Source organism: Coturnix japonica, chromosome Z, assembly GCF_054131305.1.
Source record: "Coturnix japonica strain WE chromosome Z, WE-NBRP24, whole genome shotgun sequence".
Taxonomy (NCBI): Eukaryota; Metazoa; Chordata; class Aves; order Galliformes; family Phasianidae; genus Coturnix; species Coturnix japonica.
In genome coordinates, this window is record NC_140702.1 from 73,666,818 (window position 1) to 73,682,560 (window position 15,743).

Below are 15,743 nucleotides of genomic sequence, written 5' to 3' on the forward strand. Positions count from 1 at the left end.
CTTTTCCTAACATCCAACCAGAAGCCCATATGGAATTAGGGGAGAAACAGCTGTGTTGGGTAAAATCAATTGATATTTGAGGGTCATAAGCTATGAAAGTGAAAAAATGACAGCCCTACTCGCAGCTCTGCAGGCATCTCCTGTCTTCTGGGTGTCCGTATTAGGTCTATCTAAAGATCCAACAGAAGCTGTTGGTCAGATCGGTGCTGCAACCCACCAAGCACATGGTGGAGTAGAGCCAAGCCTTGTTTTTTCCACTGAACAAGGCTTTGAGCAGATTCTGCTGGGAAATGTTCCCAAGGAGGCACTTTTCCCAAGACTCATCTTCCAGGGAGGCTTCACCCTCCCCAACACCATGTGGGTCCTTCTATTTATCTAGGGATAAACTAGGGCTCTCCTCACCGTCAGATTAGGATGTGTCATGCACAGCAGGAGGGACAAGATTAATACGAAGCAGAAATACTCCCCAGGTCTGGCAACCTCGCAGCCGATAATGAGAAACATTTCCTCTAACAGAAGTCTCCCAAAAACAGAAACACAAAGAGCGGCTTAACATGAAAAAAAAAATCATGACAAATCATCCCAAACCAAGAGAAGAATGATGTAAGTCAGATTTCTCTTTGGTTAATTGGTTTCCTGAGGCCACAAGTGGACAAGAAGCATTTAGCCAGGGGGTCACACAGAGGTGGGCAATGCAAACAAGCTGTTGGGGGTTAACGTGGTTCCTATGCTGGGCAGATGGGGACAGGACGAGGGGATGGGACAGCAGAAGCCCCTCACACAGAGCTAAGGGGAAATCCTCCTGCAAGCTCTGGTTTGTAGCACCTGGGAATTTCCTGCTAGCATTGCACAGAGCGCTCCCATCCCTGTATGTCACCCAGGGCAGCAGGTTCATGCTTCCAGCATGGTTCAGCCATTTTTTTCCCCACCTATACTTTACTACTCCCCCCACCCCGGAAGGCACTGCCCCATCTTCCATTTGCACATGGGCTGAAGCAGCACAGCACTATAGGCGCTGTAGTAATAGCACCCTTTTATGTGGGTTTAATCATTTCCCAGCATCTGCCAGACCGCAAACTTAGAAGTCTTCAGGAATGTGACTCACTCCGAGAGCAGCTCTCATTGGTCGCACAGCTCTCCTGATTTCGACCCGTAAAAGTCCCGTTCCCATTGGAAGAGAGGGCTGAGGTGTTTCCTCCGCAGTAATTGCAGGTCACCGACCCGCAGTAACCCCACACCGGTGTCACCCGATCTCATGCCCCTTACTCCTAAATGCCCATTCATCCCCACAGCAGAGCCCTGAAACAAACTCCAAACCCCGCCTGGAAAATTGCATGAATTCCCCTCGGTACGATGAGCTTCCTATTTTATGGACAATATATTTTATAGGGTAAGACTATCTGCAAGGGTTGGAGGGGGGAGGGGAAATAAAAAAAAAAAAAGCAATTCTCTTCAAATGTATTAAGTGTCCAGATTGGCCACGGTGTGCTTAAAGGAAAGGGTTTGATGAAAGGGCTCAATCTGTTCTGAATTAGCACAGGGAGATTTGTCTGAGCTGGAGAGGAGCGCTGGAGATGAGTGCGGCACTGATAGGGATGAATGGGGTTTAGGAACACTTCTGGAGTCAGGCATTGGCTCTGCAAGAGATTCTTAAGGCTGAAAGCTGAGATGTCTGGGTGCTGTGCGGCTCAGCACCACTCGGGCCAATGTCAGACCTGCACCTGTAAGCCACGGGGCGGATGAGAGGCTGGTGGAAGAGATGACACCATGATTTGTGTACGCCCCTCCTCTCACAGGAAAGCAGAAAGGAGAGCATTCCCCAGTTACAAGGAACCAGGAAACGTCAGACCCTGACAGCAGTGTCAGATTCCAGCCCAGGGCAGGGGTGACGGGCTCAGCTGCTGCAGAGCAAACTGCATTTTGGAGGAGAGCACTGTGTGTGTATGAGCACAGAACAATTCATGCTAAATGATAACCAGCCTGAAAGCTTCCTATTGCCTCCACACACATCCCTTCACCCTCCCTCCATCCACGGAGACAGGTGGTGCAGCACTTGGGAGTGAGGCTGCATGCAAGAAGGATGTTTGCCTTTCAGAAAATAAATTAGCCAATGATTTTGCTAGTTAAAGCCTGACAGTCTCAATTACAGGGAGGAGAGACGCATCGATTTCACTTCCTTCCCAAGCACCTGTTTCTCAAGCTCACCACGTCCATGAGCCCGGAGGGGTTCCTCCTTTGTATGTTCATTCATCCACGAGCACTCACAGCCCAGCAGGACCAGGGCTCCTGTTCTGGTCACCTCTCAGGTCATCATTTCAGCCCAACATGAGTCAGACAAAGAATTCTGGACCAGTTCATTTCAGTAACATGTTTACACCAAGTGCCTTGTTAGAAAGCTCAGACCAAAGCAGGAGTGAGGAGTCAATGCATTCATAAACCACTTTTGCAAAGCATAATAAAAGCCAGCAGCACCGCAGCCCGCCCTCCCCAAGCTAAGCATTGGCTCACACATTAAAGGAAACTTCCTGGATGTCTGTGTGGAACGTGGCCACTCACTGACAGCCCGCCATGAAGCTACGGACACGATTATTTTCTCTCCCAATTACACGTCCCCACGGGGTTTGCTAAATGAGGCTGCTGGATGATATCAGGCAGCCCTCCTTCTTTCATGGACACTTCTCTCCCCAGTTTATTTCAGGAATTCACTACTTAAGCAGACTTAAATCTTACTTAAAAGCACAACCTCGGGTTTACACGCTTTTCAAAAGCCTTCAGTTCCCTGGTGCTCTGTGCAGGTTAACTTGATGGTCTTGGAGGGTTTCTTCCAACCTCAGTGATTCTGAGAATGGACACAGTGGGGATGAACTGATGGACTCGATGACCTCAGAGCTCTTCTCTAACCTAATGATTCTATGACTCTGTGAGTGGGTAGCTGGGGATGGGCTGATGGTTGAACTTGATGAGGTCTTGGGCTCACTGACTCTATGATTCTGCATCTTTTTTCCCAGACATCTCTACTGAGTTGATTTCCCCCCTTCCCTGCAAACAGCACTAGAAAGAAGCTGGTACTGGAGGAGCAGGAAGTCGAAGGATGGATGGATGGATGGGTGGGTGGGTGGATGGAGAATGAAAGTCTGTCTCTTCTCCAGCTATCTTCTTCAGGCACAATAGTCCATTCACAATAAATCCTGTAACACATGGAAAAGGTCACCCACATCACTGTTTTTTTTCCATTCTGCATTTGCACAACGCATTCAGCTTCCCAGTGAGCTGTGACGACGTCACTGCTTGCAAACTACAATCCAATATTGGCATCTTCTGCAAACACCCATTTCATTCCCCAACTGGCATTAAGAAATCATTACATTATTGGAGAGTTCAGCGGAGCTCATAGCACGCACAAGGATGTTTTCCCAACTTACTCACAAACTGGAGAAAATACTTAATTACTCCATAGTAGCAGACATCATCTGTTAACAGACTAAAAATAACCGGTCCTAAATAGAAACAAACATACTTATTTGATCATCATGACATTAAGGTCAGCCCTTATCCTGTAGGGCTCTTTGTCATCCAACCTTGCAGGAGACAAACGTGCCTACAAATTGCTGTGATTGCAGTCATCAACGTGTGGTCAGCAGTTGGGCAATGCCGGGAGGAACTGCTGCAAGGCATCCAGAGCACATTTCAAGGCCTTGAACTCCAGCCAGCATCCCCCAGTGCCATCATCCTGAGCAGGAGATGCTACGGGGCAGCTCCTGAGCCTTGAAGTCCAAGTGTTTGCTTAAGAGCTGACACAAAAGGAAGTGAGGTGCAGAGCTAGCGTGCACGGCTGACCTTCCTAGAAGCCTTCTCCAGGAATTCTGCTGTCAGCTCATCGCTATTCGTGGACGTTTGCAGAAGACAGATAGCAGCAATCATTGTGGGGCAGGAAAGCACAGTCTGGATTCCATCCTGACCGCACCACCAGGTACAGCTGTCTGCCTGCTGCCTCCCTCAGCCCAGTTAACTTCAGAGAGATCACTGTGGAGAGATGTGCTACAATGGAAGCAGTGGTTTTATTTTATACAAAGCAAATACTTTGGGAGAGCTTCCAAGGCAGCTAGGAGCACTGAGCTGCACATGCCAAGACATGATGCGCTTTGGACACTGCTCTCCACCACGGCCTGCCAGCTGCATTCTCCAGCCAGCTGTTTTATGAGATGATGAGTTTTTCCATGCACCGGGACTGAACGAGGAAGCAGTGATCGAAAGAGCAGTGAGACACAGATGTTTTTTTGGTCAGGACAGCAGCCATCACACAAACCCAGCCCACGGAGGCTCAGGGCTGTCTCAGCTCTCTCCATCGATTCAAACCAACTGTCCTTTTTCCTAGGAAAACCCCAGAACTTGAGCACAACTACAAGTAAAGGCAGAAAGAACAAACAGATCCCTCTATGGGGCTCTGCTTATGGCTTAGGCACTCTTGCACACCTCCAGGGATGGTGACCCCCACCATGTCCCTGTGCAGCTGTGCCACTGCATCACTGCTCTTTGGAGAAGAGCCATAGAATCAGATAGAATGGTTTGGTTTGGAAGGGATCTGATTCCATCTGGTTCCAACCCCCCTGCTGTAGGCAGGGACACCTCCCACTAGGCCAGGCTGCTCAAGAAATTGTTCCTAATATCCAACCTGAATATCACATGTGAGATCCAGGTCTCGTTGCAATGCAATGTTAACAGTTTCCCTTAGTTTTATGGCTATGTTCTCTCAGCTGAGAGCATTTTTGCATGGACTGTCCCTATAAGAAGTCCTGCTCATGCCACCGCTGCTCCAGGCCAGCTTGCACAGCCTCCTAACACCACATTCCTTTCAGAAATGCAACAAAAGAACGTGGGAAACATGGAGGGTCCAACACACTGATCTACACCCTCAGAAATACCCCGTCATGCTCACTCCTTCTCCCTTGCTTCTGCTCCTTTGTAGTCATGACCTCTCCTGGCTGAGGCCAACCTTCTCCTTGATGGTATTTCAGGGCACTGCATGAAGAATTAGCCAGGACACAGGATGCTTTGTTCAAACACTTATGTAAATGGGCAGGTTACCTCTCAGACCCTTACACCCACCAGCAGGTATGGACCTTCATAAGCAGCAGCTGTCAGAGCAGAGCCAGGCACACATTTGTGCATAACAGGAGATGCATTCCAACATCACAGCCTGCCCAGCAGATATTTTGCAGGGCAATGACTTAATTTACACCCCCCGAGAGGCACCACATTTTTGTACAGGATTTGTCCCATGCTTGGGTCAACCCTTTCAATGAAAACAACAATCAGGGTTTAACGGAGGTACATGGAGATCTTCTGCACATGTGATCTGAGACAGAGCACAGCCATTCGTGCCATGGTGTTGTGCCTGTCCCACAGCAGAAGGCATCAGTAGAGCCACCAGAGGGAAAAGCAGGGTGGGATTTTGTTCTGCACATCCCCTGTTGCATTGAGCACAGCCACTTTTTTTTTGCTTTTAGCAGCAAATTGTAGAGCTGAAAGGCAGCAAAGAAGAAAGCAAAGGAAAGAAAGAAGAGCAGACAGAGGGGGAGGAGGATCAGAGGCCAAAGGGCACTCAGAGCCTCGTACAAAGCACTGCTCTTATTTTTTGATCTCGTTCTTCATCAAGAAGATCCTTCCCACTTTGTACAGTCACAAGCCACGTTATGATTTGCTTCCCTGACAGGAAGAAACACAACACCAAAAATCTGCAGAGGAACTCTCACATACAAACATGAATAAGGGTCACATTTTCAAAGACGACCCAAAAGATCTGGGGGCTGCCTGCAGCTTTCCAGCATGCTTTGTGTGAATGTAGATGAGCAGCACCAGGCCCCTCACTCCTCCATCACATCTCAGCCTCCCTGTATTTATCATAGTGAATACTCCTTCCTCCCAAAAAAGGAGCTTGCAAAGTTTGTCACCAGAAGAGCCGCCCTTATCTCATGCCCATCTGACACCTTCATGGTCTCGTTCTCAGATGTGGTTTCTCTTCTCATATGGGGTTTTAACAGACTTCAGACTCTGAGCAAACTGCACAAAGAATGGCCTCAACGAACTAATTTTTCTACAGGGTTTCTGAACATTTGTGCTCAAGAGAAAAGAGAGAAGAAGACTCTCTGTAGGTGCATCTATTCAGATGAATCTGTGCGTCCATATCCTGTTAAATATCGGAGAGATGCAAACCAATGTGCTCCAGCCACCAGAAGGCTTTCAGTCAGAGCTCTTGCTTCCTTAAGTATCAAACTCAATCCACTTCAAGACACAGAACCCTAAGAAATCAGGTTTCCCAGCTGCAGTGTTGAAAGGAATGGTTCGTCATCTCTTTTGGGCAAGGTACAGGAAATAACCTGGGAGGTGGGCGGTGCCTATAGCAGGGGGTTGGAACTAGATAGTCCTAAAAGTCCTTTCCAACCCAAACCATTCTATGATGATATTAAAAGCATACAAATCCCAAATGGGCAGATGTTAACCAGGAAAATACCCGCAGCAAGTTTCTGAACTCATCTGGCAACCTCAGCATTGGGTTTATAGGACAGAAAATGAGGTTCTGATGGGAGGTCTCCAGTTCAGGCCCCTGCATGAAGCCAGGGCACACCAGTCTGCTTGGGGCTTTATCACTTAAATCCCAAATGTCCCCCAGGTTGGAGGCTGTGCAGCCTCCCTGGGCACTCAGTTCTTTCCTCATCTATTAATTTCAGTGCTTTTGGTTGGCAACGTATAGGTCACTGGCAAACAAATGAAAGAAATCTCATATTCGGGGTGCTGACTGATCTCTCTCTTGAGGTTCCATCAACTGGGGCAGAGAGGCAGTGCGGCCCCATCCCTGCAGACACCCAAGGTCAGGCTGGATGGGCTCTGAGCACTGATGGAGCTGTGGGTGTCCCTATTTATTGTAGAGAGTGGTACCAGATTGCCTTTAAGGGTCCTTTCCAACTCAAATGATTCTACGATCAACGCTCTTTAACAGCAGAAGGAATAATAGTTTTGGTGGAGTCCCGAGCACATCCTACTTTAAAAATAAGCAAATAAATAAATAAACCCCACATCTCTCCAAAGTAGTTCTCAAGGGGAAGTGCAGAGCACAGCTTTTTTTTCCTGCAGCTGCACGAAATAATTCTACACGGTGACCTCAGCCCCTACATTTGTGCTAGGAAATCACCCTGCACTGACAAAGCACCATTGGTATTTTCAGCCTCTCAAGACACAGCTCCATCACAATAGCAGAGCTCTGGAGATGCTCATTGCCATATGTGGGAATCTGGCCTGCAGGGAGCACACTGCACAAGCAGGTTCAGCTGGTGCAAGAGAAGAGAGGTGCAAGTCCTAGCCCATGCTGAGGCTTACTGCACATTCCGTGCCATCCTGCAGGATGCCTAAGCCCTAGAAAGGCTTTGGCAAGACTAAACACACCTTAGAGTGGTTAATAAAGCCAGAAGAAAATATTACAACCATAAATGTAGCTCCGTGATCTCAAAGCCTATCAGAAACAGGGGCTGGTCTCAGGGAGACAAGAGGCTCTGCCAGCTGCAATATTTTTACATACTATTTCCTTCATTACATGCATATTTGCATACATATTTCCTGCATGAAGAGAGTCTGCTTCCAGGAACGTGATGTACTGCTCTTTGTGTGCAGTTAAGAGACAGCAAGAATGGAGGAGGGCAGGTCCAGATGTAGTGGGGATGGTGGGGATGAGTTGTGGTTGGACTCGACAGTCTTAGAGAGGTCTTTGCCAACCTGAATGACTCTGTGATTCTATTTGGGAACATGGTTATTAGGTGTGGAGGGGACTGGGTTGACAGCTGGAAACAGTGGTCCTAGGCATCCTCCCCAGTTTCAGTGATTCTATGAAACCAAAGACAACCACACCAGTACTGCAGCCCTGCTCTTGTCTTCCTCAAAGAACTTTCTGAACCCAATGACACGATTCAGCTTTGAGCGACACTGCAGCAGCCCATGTGCCAAAACTCAGCTCTGATGAGGAAAATGAAAGTGACTTGGTACAAGCAGCAACTTCTTCCTTCAGACATACAATTGCAATGTGCAACTGTATGGTTGGGAGAAGTGGGGATAATTTTCATTCCAGTGTTATTCATGGCCTTGTTTCATGCCTCAAAGGCAGCAATGAAGACTGATACGTGGGAATATTCCTATTAATGAGTGAATGGGAAAGAGCCCAGAATGACTTCTGCTTTCCAGAAGGAGCTCTGGGGATTGGCACTCACAAGACCTATCTATTTATCTGCTATGTGAATTTCCTTTAGTTGAGTATTCCTGTTCAGGCTCAGCTTCATCTTACCTGAGAGTTTCTTAGGGTAAGAGCACACACCTTCCCATGAGACACAATGCCACGCACCTTTCTGTTACTCTATAATGCTCTCATCCTTCCCTCACATAGAAATGCTGCTCTAAGCACAAGGCATCCACGACCACCTCACCATCACAGAATGACAAAACGGCTTGGGTTGCAAGGATCTCAACACACTGCAATATCAAACGTGTAACTGATTGGAGTCACTAAATGCTTTTTTACATATATATATATATATAATTGAATTATTTATTTAGGAACCCAAAAGTTTTTTTTTCTGTCAGAAGGAGGCAATCTGTGCTGGAATCTTGGTCCACACTTTGGAACCTACTGACAGAGTCATCGCTTGTCCTAACAAAACACCTTTCACTTCCACAAAGAGATTAAAAGGTATTTCTACAACAAAGCAGCGGATGCGACTTCATGTGCTTAACACAAGAACAGTTTAGAGATGATGGCAGAGCTGGGCACTTTTTTGATACAATTCTTTCTGTCATTTCTTAATTCCCTTCCAATAATCCCTTCCTCAAAGCCCGGAGGCAGAAAGGTCTTTCTTTTCCTCTTCATTTCTTAAAACAAAAGAGACTTCGTGCATCATTTGGCAGCTCAGCACAAGCATTCTGTACTCAGATTTCCAGAAACATCGCGTGGTATTTACACTGCCAGTTGCAACACTTCTCTGTGTAAAAGCTCCCTTAGGTTTCACCAATCACTGGCTTTTTGAATAAACAGTGATGGCAAGAACACTGCTGGACAGAAAGAGATCACAGCTGCTCTCACAGATATAGATGCTGGCTTGAGCTGAGAAAGCTGCTGGAACTGGAATTGTAGTAAAACCCAGGTTGGGAGGGACCCATAAGGGTCACTGAGACCAACTCCTGCAATCCTGTGCTCAGCAGCAAAATCTCAGCTTCACGGTGACGATGCACATCATTCTTGTCTTCTATTAGACCTACATGGTGCTTTCATAGCACCATGGAATGGTTGGGTTGGAAGGCAGCTCTCAGCCCCCCCATCCCCACCCCTGCCATGGGCTGGCTGCTCCCAACCCCCAGCTCAGGCTGCCCAGGGCCCATCCATGGCCTTGGTCACCCACAGCTCTGGGCAGAATTTCCAGTGGGATGTGTCGATTATCCCTGTTTATAGATACAACATAGATACGGATATTCTATATACAGATAGATATTCTATACAGATATAGAAAGGCACTGCACGGCGCTGGTCTTCTGCCTTGTGTTTTGGGATCTGCAGGGGAGACAGCAGAATATGGCAATGGGTCACATCAAATCCTTGAAGACACAACTTTGCAGAAGTAAGATGTGATACCAGGAAGCTTTTCTTCCCTCCCCCCATCCCATTTCACACTTCTAAAACCTCCCCTATAGAAACACAAGAGCAGGACAGGTGGCAGCAGCCCAGCGTGGCTCATCCCACGGCCACAACCTGCAGTCAGCAGCTTCTGTACTCTGCAAGTGGCAGGTGCAAAGGGACACATTTCCTCCCCCCCCAGCATAAGAACAAATGGCCATCAATGGATGACAAACCATCTTGCCTCCGTTTCTAACACAGATTAAAGGAAGTGCCTTGTGGGAGTTTCCCTTTGTATAAAGCACTCAGGTGCCAAACTTCAGCAGGGGCTGAAATCGGAGCAGGGAAATCCCAACCTCAGCACACGACCCCAAATGCATTGGGCTCATCAGAGCGTGCTGAGCCCATGGAGGAGTCCCAGGGTAACTCTGGATGGGGACTGATCCTTCCCTCCCGCTGCTGCCCACAGGGTCGGGATGCGTGGATGCCCTTTATCAGCGCCATTTATTCTTCACCCAGCTGTCCGGTGTACAGCAAGCAGAGAACAGACACGAAGGAGCTGATTTGATTAAAATTAATTAATAATCATCATAAAGCTCATGCAAACGCCGTTTTTCCACGCGCCCTGCCAGCTCCGCACAAGCTGATTTTACACGTTTCATTGAGAAACAAAGCTCCGACGGAAAGCGCAGCCCCGATGAAATGTGGGAAGGGCCGCTGCTGGCTGCCGCTGAGTGCTGCCATTCATCTCACTGTGTACATGTGGGCTTGGCGGGGCTCAAGTTTCCCTCTAGCAAGACATGGGCTGACTCCTGAGCAGCCAATCTGCGATGCCGGAGGGAGGCGAGGGATGAGCACAGCCCGAGGCACACATCCCAAACGCGGGGCTGACCTCAGCTGCACAATGCGTGGCACCGCTCCCATCCTCCCGCACCTTCCGGGGGTGTTGTTCAGCCTCCAGACCTTCTCTGTGTGTTTCCTTATTGTTTTGCTTCTCCTTCACCCATTTTACGAGATCGGCGTTTCCCCCGCTGCTGCGCGGATCGCGTTGTAATTGCAGGCAAGTGGAAGCTGTATTGCCGGAGCAGCTCTGCATTTACCAACTCAGACGGAGCTTGGTGCAACACAACCAGCAGCATAAAGGGAAATCCTTTATGTTTTGCGTTCGAAAATGCCATTTGATGAGAGCTGAAGTGATGCCAGCAGCGACAGCTCACTGAACCAGCTGAGTGTTGCAGGGAGGCTGAGCAGGATTCCTGACCCAGACACAGGGAAGATCCAAGCCAGACACCAAGCCCACAGTCCAGTCTTCTGGGAGGTGCAGACCACAAAAATTCCTGCTCCTGGTTGATGGGTCACTTTGATGTGTCACTGCCCGATGGGGCCAGCTGGGAGGAGCTGGCTGTGACACGTTCCTCTTTGATGCTTAAAGCACTATGGACAACGTGGTAGAGAAACTGCATGTTACTGGGGAGATCTATAAAATCCTACGAGCTTGAAATGCCTTTTTCTTTGCCATATCCACACGTTTCCTTCTCTAAGATTTGGAGTCGACTGCAAATGTTGGCTACCGTAGCACAAATAACATGAATGTTGAAATAAGTGGCATTGTAACAGTGGTTAAATGGTGGCTAATGGTGTTCCCAGAGTGAGCTTTAAACTCCTCTAGAGAATTCTAAACAAATTTCCAAATGCTATTTGTCAAAGAGCAAAAATCCTTTATCACCAAGTAAAGACACAGCTCATGGGCTTTGTTTGCCAGCTGTCCCCATCCCCAGCCTGTAGGTGATGGTGGCCTCATCCAAAGGCAGATTTTCTATCTGGTTGCATAGCAGAACCCTTCTGCTCTCTGCCAGCCCATCAGCAAAGCCTCAGGCAAAGCTCAGCCCAGCACCGATCCTACATCTTTGTAGGAGAAAATGCTGGAGCCCTTTTAATCAGGATCACCCTCACTTCCACTTCTTAAGAATAGCCACAGTGACCATTCAAGGAGATAAAACTGAGATTTCACCTACACATCACCCACAGAACTCCGGTCACAAAAGTACTACAGCACATCTTGACCTCCCCTTGATGCTCTGCTTGACTAAAGGCAACAGCCACAGAGCTTTCAGTTCCTGAGGAGCACCCTACAAACCGTCATGTAAAGGATCTACAGGTGGTGGCCAAGCAGAGATGGAGGAGCAGGTATAACCAGTGCTCAGCAGCTGTTAGAAAGTTTGCTGCTGAGTAAGCGCAGAGATTAAGCCCAAATCTGAGCCAAACCAAACAACAGGAGAATTCACTTATCTGGGAGAGTTTGTCCAAGTCACACTGTCGACACCTTGAGCACATTACAGGGCTAACACCTTCTGAACGGGAACCTCTGCCCTTTGAAGGGTTGGTCCTCATGGATACCAAACACAGAACAGAACAGAATAAGGAGCTCAGACCCAGGAGAAAGGCTGCGCTGTGTTAAATCACAACTCATTGGGTCCTGTTTGCTCTGATTTACTTCAGTGGTCACAGTGAGGACCCAGTTTCTCAGGAGGGGTACAAGATTAGTGCTTTATTTGTCTGTACTGTTGGGGATGAGCAGGTTTAAGCTCAACCCACAGGCACCCAAAGGCTGGGAGGGCTTGTATCCAAAAGCATGCCACAATGACCATCATCTCTGAGGATAAGGAAGGTTGCCCATTTGTTGGTCAACTGTCCTTAAAACCCTATATAAAGTTCCCGTATTCTGCCATAAAGATGCACTCCTCCCATGTAACCCTTAGGCTGAGGCTGGAGGAGTCCCATCACATTTAGCAAATGGTTCTGTGTGTGATTAACTGTGCAGCCATCATCCAGGTGGAGAGGACATTCCTTCACTCCTCAGCACAAGGAGAACTTGGAGAAGACAACCAAGAATCCAGATGTGTGACATCAAACCCTCAGAGCCCTATAAGCCACACAAAATACCTACACATGGTCACTGCCACTACAACTCTGTTTTCCCCAAGGAGAGCTCTCGTTTTTTGGTTTTTTTTTTTCAACCCAAATCTTATAAATAAAATGAGACAAAGAGAATTTCAGTCGCAAGTTTTCTAGCAGCTGAGCAAACACCTTGAAAAACTTTACTAGTGTTTAAAGGGGCTGTTGACCTAAGGGATTTCATTAATATCAAAATAGCTGATGGTCACTTCAAAACATGCCATGCTGACCCTTGTCCTGGCCTCAACCAGCCTCAAAAATAATAAATTTACGTAAGAAACGAAGTTTCCCCCAGGACAAACAGCAGACGGCACAAATGTATTTGCTCAGCAAGTGCTGAGAACATTCATTTCTTCATCAGCCTTTGTGAGTGTGGCACACAGCACTATAACCTTGCTTTACCTCATCTGGAACTCAGACATCAATACACAGTTGGTTGTGCTATGCAGAGAAGAGCTCAAGCAGTAGAGCTGCATGAACCAAGCAGCTGCTCAAAATTAAGAGTTTACGCTCACTGTTAAGCCTGCAGTCTTTTAGCATGACAACAACCACATCTCTTACTCTGGGAGCAGAAGATCCTAGGCCTTAAGCACCTCCTTCCATCACCTGAATCCATTTATCACCAGGGATCTGCAGCTGGCGGTGCTGCTTGGGAGTGATGTGAGCATCAGGTGTTGGATCACGCCACCCAGCTCCCACCTGCAGCCTGCTGTTGGCCAACCTCAGCAGCAATCCTCAATTGCACTGTCATTGGGAAACAGGCATCCAGCAATCCTAGTGCCAGGAGGAGCTTAAGGGCTGGAATGGAAAATGAGATTGGGGCCATGAATGTGCAATTCAGATGCTGATTAATTATTTTTTGGAACAGTGGCTAAAATACACTGGATTCTGACAGTATAAACACACTGGATTGACAGCAGGGAGACATTTCATGGGAGCACCAGCTTGTTCAAGATGAAAGGTGAAGCAACACAAAGTCCTTGAGAACCTGACAGACCACAGAAGCACACCATGGTTGGGGTGGGCAAGACCTCAACATATATGCTATATGTGTAATGGTTAATTTAATGACCAAATGTTCAATAAATCTGACTTCTCAGCACTCTACCACCTCTTACGTCCAGCTTTCTCTGTTTAAATTACACCGTCTTCTGCTTCTCACATTTTCTATCCCTTGCAAACCCCTTTCTAAGACTCGAAGAAGAATTTCTGTTTATAAATAACCACAGCAGAGGATGTAAACATTGTAGTGTAAAACATTCTTACAAACCGAACAAATAAAACAGTGAATTTATCATGTGGGGGTTTTGGTGCAGCATCTTATGCCAGAGATAAATATTTGTAAGGAAGGGATTCAGGTTTTTTTCTTCTCCCTGACAACAGCTACAATAAATACACTGCTAGAGAAGATGAGGGAAGTAGATTTTCACTGAACACCAATAAAACATGTTTGGACAGAGTACTTGCAGAAGAATCTTAGCTATAAAAACGTGGAGCTCCAGCTTGCTGCCTGTGTTAAAGTCTCAGAACAGAACACACTGGGTGAGTCCTCCTTTGAGATGCAGTCAGATGGAGTTTCCAGGCTCCACGCTCAGCAGCAAAAGGGAGAGAAGGGAGTTTAGGGAGGCTGGTCCTTAGCTCAGGAGCTGTCTGGGCATCACCCTACCCATGGGAGGTGGTGAGCGATTGTTTTCTTTCACTCTTCTTCTACATCTCCTTTGCTTATTAAGCAATTTCTATCTCAACTCACAAGATTTTTGGTCTTCCCCCTTCCTCTCCTACTCCTAAGGAAGATCAATTGGGGAGTGAGTGGCAGCAAGGTGCTTAGTCCAGAGTTAACCTACAACACCCACCTCTACACTGAGGGACAGGAGTTCAGTCTGCCTGTTGTTGATGTCCAGTTTAGGTACCTCTAGTTCACATAATCTCTCCATGATCTGGTAAAGTAGCTGGCATGAGCTTGTCACTTTCAGCCTCTGTGCAGCAGCTCAGTCACAGTGATTTTCAGAGAGATCAAAGCTGTGGTTTCACAACCACTCCTGCCACATTTGGGTAACTCCTGCTCTCCCAGCAATCAGCTTCAGTCCAGGTAGGGTGTGAACACACAGCCCTTCTTCTGCTGGATCACTGTACAAGCACAAATGCTTGAGGATAAACAGTAGCTGCTCTGACATAGCACCTGCCAGGATGAAGGTATCACGCTGGCATTTACACATAGCTGTGGATTAGCTATTTGAGTTTACACTGACCCACCCTGCAATTTCTAAGGCCTTCTGACCTGGCGTTACTATTCGTTATCAAATGGCAGCCTTAAACATGATAAAAAAAGATACCTTTTATCTTCTTCACTCCCATTCCATGAGAAACATTCATCTATTGAAACATTAAAAACAACAAACGCAAGTGAAATTCACATTTAACTCATGGTCCAATCTACCTACTCGTTTCAATACAGATTTTCACGTGAAAGTACTTCACTCAGCAGAAGTACTGTTAGCACTGGTTCATAATAGAAGAAGGAAATAATACCCTTGTCGTTAAACCCTGAGCTTGTGGTATCTCAGAAGGATTCACCTCCCCACTGATCTCCCTCCAGCTGCCTCCACACCTTCTCCCTTTCTCTTACACAGAGACAAGTTTTAATAGCTTTTTTTCAGGACACAGGAATCATATGATCTCCTCTCCAGCTTGGGTCAGGTACAGCACTTAAGTTGTCATCATGTTAGATAAGTTTCATATCACAGCTGGAACTCACTCTCAAGCAAATATTATCCAATTAACTCAAAATCAATAAGTGCTGGCATCACAGTATCTGCCTCTTTAAAACCCGGGAGAACCATGACTTGAAAGTTTGGGTTATTCATTTTCAAGGTTAACACGGCCTTGCAAGAAAAGCATTGCAACATTACGGAGGATGAATGCCTCTTGAATGTATCGAGATCTCTACAGTGTCCAAAATGCACCACCGAGTGGCAGAGAGCCGCATCTGCATCCTTCAATGCACAGCACTACGTGGACAACGAGTGCTTTCTACAAGTGCTTCCCTTTCCCACGCTTTTTAAGATTAAAAAAATAAAAACCATGTTTTTGCTATATTTTATGATGCAGGCTAATCACACAAAAATGATGAACGCTCTAG

At 47.1% G+C, this 15,743-nt stretch overlaps 1 long non-coding RNA gene across 1 annotated transcript; it reads left to right on the forward strand.

The window, feature by feature from the left end:
* The first annotated feature begins 1,264 nt into the window (after positions 1-1,264).
* Positions 1,265-3,205, forward strand: LOC146754195 (uncharacterized). Its single transcript, XR_014939517.1, has 2 exons — positions 1,265-1,390; positions 3,009-3,205. It is a non-coding gene; the product is annotated as an uncharacterized LOC146754195 (long non-coding RNA).
* The last annotated feature ends 12,538 nt before the right edge of the window (positions 3,206-15,743 follow it).